Source organism: Aulonocara sp. 'chitande type north' Nkhata Bay, linkage group LG19 (assembly GCF_057382095.1).
Source record: "Aulonocara sp. 'chitande type north' Nkhata Bay isolate Kocher_YH1m ecotype deep benthic linkage group LG19, A_spYH_male_GT1.1, whole genome shotgun sequence".
NCBI classification, from domain to species: domain Eukaryota; kingdom Metazoa; phylum Chordata; class Actinopteri; order Cichliformes; family Cichlidae; genus Aulonocara; species Aulonocara sp. 'chitande type north' Nkhata Bay.
This window is the reverse complement of record NC_141362.1, coordinates 17,520,433-17,527,273: the sequence shown is the minus strand read 5'-3', so window position 1 is coordinate 17,527,273 and position 6,841 is coordinate 17,520,433. Positions and strand designations below refer to the sequence as shown.

The 6,841-nt window shown below is 40.0% G+C and overlaps 1 pseudogene; it reads left to right on the top strand.

The window, feature by feature from the left end:
• Positions 1-261: 261 nt before the first annotated feature.
• Positions 262-1,749, top strand: LOC147306767 (E3 SUMO-protein ligase KIAA1586-like; annotated as a pseudogene).
• The last annotated feature ends 5,092 nt before the right edge of the window (positions 1,750-6,841 follow it).

Below are 6,841 nucleotides of genomic sequence, written 5' to 3'. Positions count from 1 at the left end.
TACCGGTACTCTCATTTGCACATCTGTTATAATCGTTTGGCTGCGCTGCCGCTTTTCAGAGCGCCCTTCACAAGCACGCTTCCTAATTCGTCCCATCGAGAGCATAGACTACATTACCCATACACCAATGTGTTTTACAAGTGAAAAGCGCATGCGTCGCTTTTGCCGTTGTCATGTCAACAACTCAACGTGGTCCGGAGAGTGTGTGTAAAATGCGCAAACAGCTGCTCGGTTAAAATACAAAAACAATGAACACTTAATATGCTCTCCTGGCTTCAGACTCTGAGTAGTAAAAGAACAAGGTCAGAATCAGAGGACTCGCTGGCTGACACCCCACCAAGCCAGAATGATATCGCTGCAGGTCAGACGCAAGCTAATGAAAGCTGCACTAGTGCCGCAGCCGCGGACGACGGCACTTTTTGCGACGACGAGGACGAGAATGATACCATTTCTACCGATGACAACAGCCGCGTTAGCGAGCATGAGTGGCCAGAATGTTGGTCCCAAGCACAAGTCCGGTATTTCTCCACAAATTACAAGTGGCTGATCAGCAGAAATCAAAAGTTGGGTTGTAGTGTGTGTAGTCAAGTTTGTGCTTGCGTGGACATGCAGCAAGGGCAGAGAGTGTCGCAGGAGTGGAGTGGGTGCTTAATCTCGTCTTTTGGAAGGGACAAGGCTGCACAACAAAACTCACTACGAAAGAAAATAAAAGAGCACAGAGACTCAATTTATCACAAGAAAGCAGTTGAAATAAAAGAGAAGGCAACACAAAATACAATGCAAAAACACATTGAAGATATGAGAAAGGCTGACTACGCTTCAACTTGCAATGTGTTTAGAACAGCTTATAAGATTGGCAAGCATGGGCGTCCCTTTACAGACATGCCAATAGATGTCCAGTTGCAAGTCTTAAATGGTGTCAAGATGGGCAGAGTTTTGCACTCTAATAACGCATGTGCAAATATACTGGATCACATTGCAGCTGAAATGAAAAAGAAGGTAGTCAATGACATAGTGATGAATGAAAGAAAATTGTGTGTGCTCATTGATGATTCCACTACAATAAGTGGAAAGTCTGTGCTTGTCGTGTGCCTGCGGTCAGCTATTTCCAGTGAAATTCCAGACACAATATTTTTTGAACTGATTGAGCTGCAGGGGACCACAGCAAAGGACATCACTGAAGGACTGTTAGGATGTCTTCATAATAATGGCTTTGACCCTCACTACCTGAAGTAACATTTGTTGGCATTTGCTTGTGATGGAGCCTCAGTGATGCTTGGGAGGAAAGCAGGAGTTGCTGCGCAGCTTTGTTCCAAATTCCCTTACCTGTTTGTCTGGCATTGTTCCAATCACAGACTGGAACTGGCAGTTTGTGATGTTTTGAAGGAGGTAGGAGGAATCAACCACTTTAAAATATTCTTAGATCAGCTTTACCCCCTTTACCATGCATCACCAAAAAACCAAAGGGAGTTAACCGAGAGTGCTCACAATGTTGGACAACGTCTCCTTGTGATAGGCCGTGTTTTATCAGTGCGTTGGGTTGCTTCAAGTGAGAGAACAGTGAAAGCAGTATGGGAGAACTACCAGGCTCTGCAGGTACACTTTACAAGTGCTGCTGCTGATACCAGCAGGGACTCAAGAGAGAGCAAAATACAAATTAGTTTATAATTTATTTTATGTACATTTTGTTAAAAAAAAATTTCAATACCTTTTTGCACATTTTATTTATGTTCAGTAGCTCTTTCTAGCTCAAGCAAATCCACAAACTAATAAAATGATTTATTATTTTGTATGAGGTTGTCTGTTGACTGTTGTATATAAAACCCATTCAATATAGTTGTTGTTACCTCAGGGGAGGCGGAAAAAAAATAGAGTACCGGCACCTCTTTTGGGCCACTTAAAGCACTGTGTGAGAGGTAACTTTGAAATCAGTCTGTAATTGTTGGAGCTGGATGGACTGATTTTATTGGATGCACTGTTCAAGCTTGTACAGCCCTGTGCCCTCATACAAACATATTACATGAAAAACTACTCTGCACCAGAGTTTGAACATAATTCTTGTTAAATAACTGGTGATGACAACACATATTTAGACTCCTTACTTTATTTAATCCTGGTTTTAATCTTAGTTCAAAAGCTTTTGCATCAAAATATGAACTTGTCAAAAAATTAAAGGAGCAATTAGAAAAGAAATTATATCTCCATAGGTTAAATAAATAAATAAATAAAAATAACAATCCTGGATATCTTTACTGGATAATGTGTTAGAGATTAAAGATGCCACATAGCTTGATAGAAGTGAAAATTATCAACCTACAGAAGACACCCCCAAATCCTTTTTTTCTGTTATGTGGCAGACTAGATTATTTTTTCAATGCTGTTCCAATGAAGCAAACCCAGATGTACTCAGTAGTTTGTATGGACCCCATGTACTTGTTTGCATGCCTGAAAATGTTGTGCCATGGTCCTAATAAAACAAACAATGGTGTCCTAAGGTCCCAGATCTGGACCAGGGCATCACTGAGCTCCTGGGCAGTCTGTGGTGCTCTCATCTGTGAAAAGCACAGGGTGCCAGTGGTGGACCTGCCAATTATGGAGTTCTATGGGACATGCCAATCGAGCTGCAACGGTGCTAGGCAGTGAGCACAGGGTCCACTAGAGGCTGTCAGGAGCTCAGGCTAGTCTCATTAGGTCTGTTTCATGCCAGTGACCTGCTGGAGGTACCAGGTCTGTTGAGGATTATGGATTGTGCTACAGCCTGTCCGTCCCTCCCTGAATAACTACCTGGCTCCTTGAATCTCCTACATGCCCTGAAACCTGCTGGGGAACACTGGAAACCTTTTGGCAATGTACATCCCCGTAGCGTTGTGCTATGGGCTCATGCTAACAGTAGTGATACTGACCACAGTCAAATGCAAAACTATTGAACAAAAGGAAGTCAGAAAAGATCAGGAGGGAATAAATGTCAGTGGCCTCCACCTGTAAAACCATTCCTGTTTGTCTCACTGTTACCCCTCTAACTGACTTGCCTATACTCTGATTAAAAAGTGTTCCTTTAATTTAGTTAAGCAGGGTAAAGTACCTGAAATGGAAGCATTCATTATGCCTAAAATATATTACTGGATCAAATCATTCACTTCTTAATGTGTCTATCAATGTAATATTGCAGCAAGAGACTACTTTAAATAATGAGTTTTACCCATAAAAACAAAGCATAAAATATTAGTAAATTTGTATTTTTTTAAATTTTCAAAATAGTACTAATGTGAACAATATTTGGCCCCATAATAGAGTGAAGTGGCACTAGAAATTAGCATAAGATAAATATACAGATATAGATTTTGTACATTAAAAATGTAAAATGCAAAATGTACGTCATTAAATGTACGTTTTGTTACTGATGCTTTCCCTGCATTAAATGAATGAGACTAACCCTCGATACCACATAAGCATTTTATCAGAATCTTCTAGATTGCTGGGAAATCCTAAAGAAACATTCATCACACTTAAGCACACAGATTATTTTGAGAGTAGAGTTGAAACTTTGAGGTTTAGCTTGAAATACTATTTTGAGAAAAACAATCAAAACAATATTTTGAGAGAAAATATGCAATGTGGAAATTAACACACCCTACAAAACACTTTGTGTAAATTAGTTAATGCTTCAGAATCTGTTTAAGTAACAAAGAAATTATTTCTCATTTAGCACATAAACACAGAATGGTGATGAGCACCAGGACGTCACAACACACTGTAAGAGAGCTGATGAAGTTGTTTCACTAATTCATCTACAAGAGGCATTTTGTAACATGTTTAGAAGCCATGACAGGTGTTTGACTTTAACCTCCTAGGACCTGGCGTCCACAAATGTGGACATCACATTTTGGGTTATTTAGACCAAAATACTCAATTTTGCTCTACAAGGGCCTGATATCCACGTACAAGGACATTATACTGCTACCGTTCTATCAACATTTTAAACGAATATCCTCATATGTAGCTCTTATTTTTCTTAAAAACAAAAATAAGGTAAAAAAAAAAAGAAATCTGGTAATTCTTTGTTTTTACATTCATCGGGCCCCAATCAGCCCAAATATCAAAGAGAAATTATGCATGCCGTGGAAGAGTTCGGGTCTTAGGAGGTATTTCGAGGTTAATATATGTGGATACAGTTGAGTAATATAATATAAGCGGGCAGCACGGTGGCACGGTGGTTACCACTGTTGCCACACAGCAAGAAGTTCAAGTCCAACATCAGGGCGGGGTCTTTCTGTGTGGAGTTTGCATGTTCTCTCCGTGTTTGCGTGGGTTCCCTCCGGGTACTCTGGCTTCCTTCCACCATCCAAAGACATGCAGCTTGTGGGGATAGGTTAATTGATTAATCCAATAATAAAGCCCTCAAAACTGGGGGTAACAATGTGGAAATTACTGTGCAATTACCTGTGGTAATTTCTGTGTAAAAAGCTCAAAATACAGCTGCAAAATGCAAAAATGTCCATTTATTTTAAATAGAATAATAATTACCTATTGAAGCAAACTTAATGTGTGATTATTACCTGGATTATTACCCATTTCCCCTTATTACCTAGCTGTAACAGAAAGTGCGACCCTATTTTCTTATCATGTGTTTATTTTTCAGTGAATCAGCCTTTTAATTACACTGTGCTTTTGAACACACAGGCATTATTTCCAGAACTTAAATATTTAAAGATGATAGTAATATTTGGCACGTTAACTAGCAAATTGCTCCTTACCGTCTTGACATCCTCCACCTGCTCTGCTAAGGGGAAAAGTGCTTAAATGCTGAGAAGCAGCCTAGGGGCTAAATCTGTATTCATCTTTCTCTAACCTCATGGATCTGCAAACCCCTCAACATCTGCTTTATCCAGATCCCTTTAGCTTGAACGATATCTCCAACTAATTACAACATCTTCAGGAACTAAAGCCAATGATGAGAAAAGCAGGTGTGCAGAGCTGGAAGGTTGTGCTAACCAGGATTTCAGAAAGAAAGAAAAGAAAATTCATTCACCTTGTAATTGGTTGAGCAAAGAGGCACATGGTTAGACTGAGTACAGAATAAGACCCTGTAAATACTGTAATTACGTTTATTTATAACACACCTTAGGAATGTACTGCTAACATTTAAAAGAAGGCAGTTAAGCTTTTATCCCTTTTCGTTGAGGACCTTTGTAACTACATGTGAATTTGACCTATGACATGTTTGAGCCTTATCTGCTCAAAATGTCTAAAAGTATTGGATAAAAGCTGCCTTTCACTGACTGACTTCTTGTCCATCCTCCATTGGTTTGAACACCCATCCCCCAACCCGAGGATCACCACAACATAACCTAATAGATCTACACCTTAGTTCACAGATTCACTTTAGGGTTATTTCTGGGATTTCGCACAACCCAGGATTCAAATCATGAATACATAATGGGCTTGGATTTACAGTATTATAAATGAAATGTGCTCTATTTGGAAGCAGCTGGGCCTCCTCCCCTTTCGACAGGTTGTGTGTGAGACTTTAAATCATTAAACTGTAAATTTTAAACTCTTATTGATCCCTTTACCCCTAGTCCTGAAGTGTATATTAATTTCTTACTCTTATATTTATTGTTTGTTTCCTTGCACTGCTGTGACTGGAGCCTCCTCATCTCGTCTCTCTATATGCTGTACTGTATGTAGCGGGGATGACAATAAAGTTTACTTTGATTTCAGCAGCAAGCAGGTGCACCGAGGGCTCTCGCGCTCTCGCACTCACTTTTCGTATATAGAATTTCGAAAAAACAACGGTGCAAATTATAAGTCTGCATAATTATGTCTGGTGTTTTCGTGTTTGTTGTTTGTTTTTATTTTTGTTTTATTTTGCAAGTTGGTTATTAGATGCTCCTGCCAGCCAGAGAATCCCCCACCGCCCCGCCCTCTCCTCCCTGTGCCGCAAGCAGCAGGCGCACCTCGCAAACGGAGGGCGCCCTTACTCCCAGCAAATGGGCAATAGAAAACCGATCGGTGCCTATGTCATTCCCAATATGCGCTGGTATGACGTCGGGCAGCATGAGTGTATTTATTTATTTATTTTTGCCGATGCCCGTGATGCCGCCCCCCACCACGATGCCGCTCCGGGCAACCGCATGTGTCGCCCGTATCAAAAACCGTTACTGTGCACACACCTTCTGGAAAAACTTCCCTACCTGTTTGCCCTCTAATGCTCAACTCCTTTTTAGCTCACCTCCTGAAATGAGGTTTCCTGGCTAAAATTCTTAGGGGCCCCTCCATGTTATGCTAACAACATGTCATGGCTCCTGGTCTCTTGACTAAGGTATGCCACATTCTCTTTTTTCCTTCTTTTTCACCTAACTGGTTTTGTTGTTCATCATTTGGATTGTTTAAAGAAAAATCTAGAAAAGGGACTTAATTAATTAATTGTTATTGTAGGTTTTATGTGTGTGTTAAGTATATTTAACACAATTTTGTTTTGATCTTGACAAGAAATGATAATTTGCAGTAACACTATGCTACTGCAAATGCCATTAGCGCTGCATGTCATTAGCTGGATTAAAATAACAGAGGACATCTAGTGTCATCAGGATCCTCCAGGAGCCACAAATGCTAACTAAATTTCACAGGAATTCATATTGTACTTTTAAAAACCAAAAGCAGTTATTAGCAAAGCACAAATGTCAAGAGAATGAAGACATCTGACATTCCAAAAAATTCAAGGAATTCCAAATCCATTAGGGTTAGCTCTCCTATAGCAAGCCATTTTATACTAGACAATTTCTTCACAATCCAAGTCCAAGATATTAAGATATTACTCTAGAAGAACTGGCAGACCTGG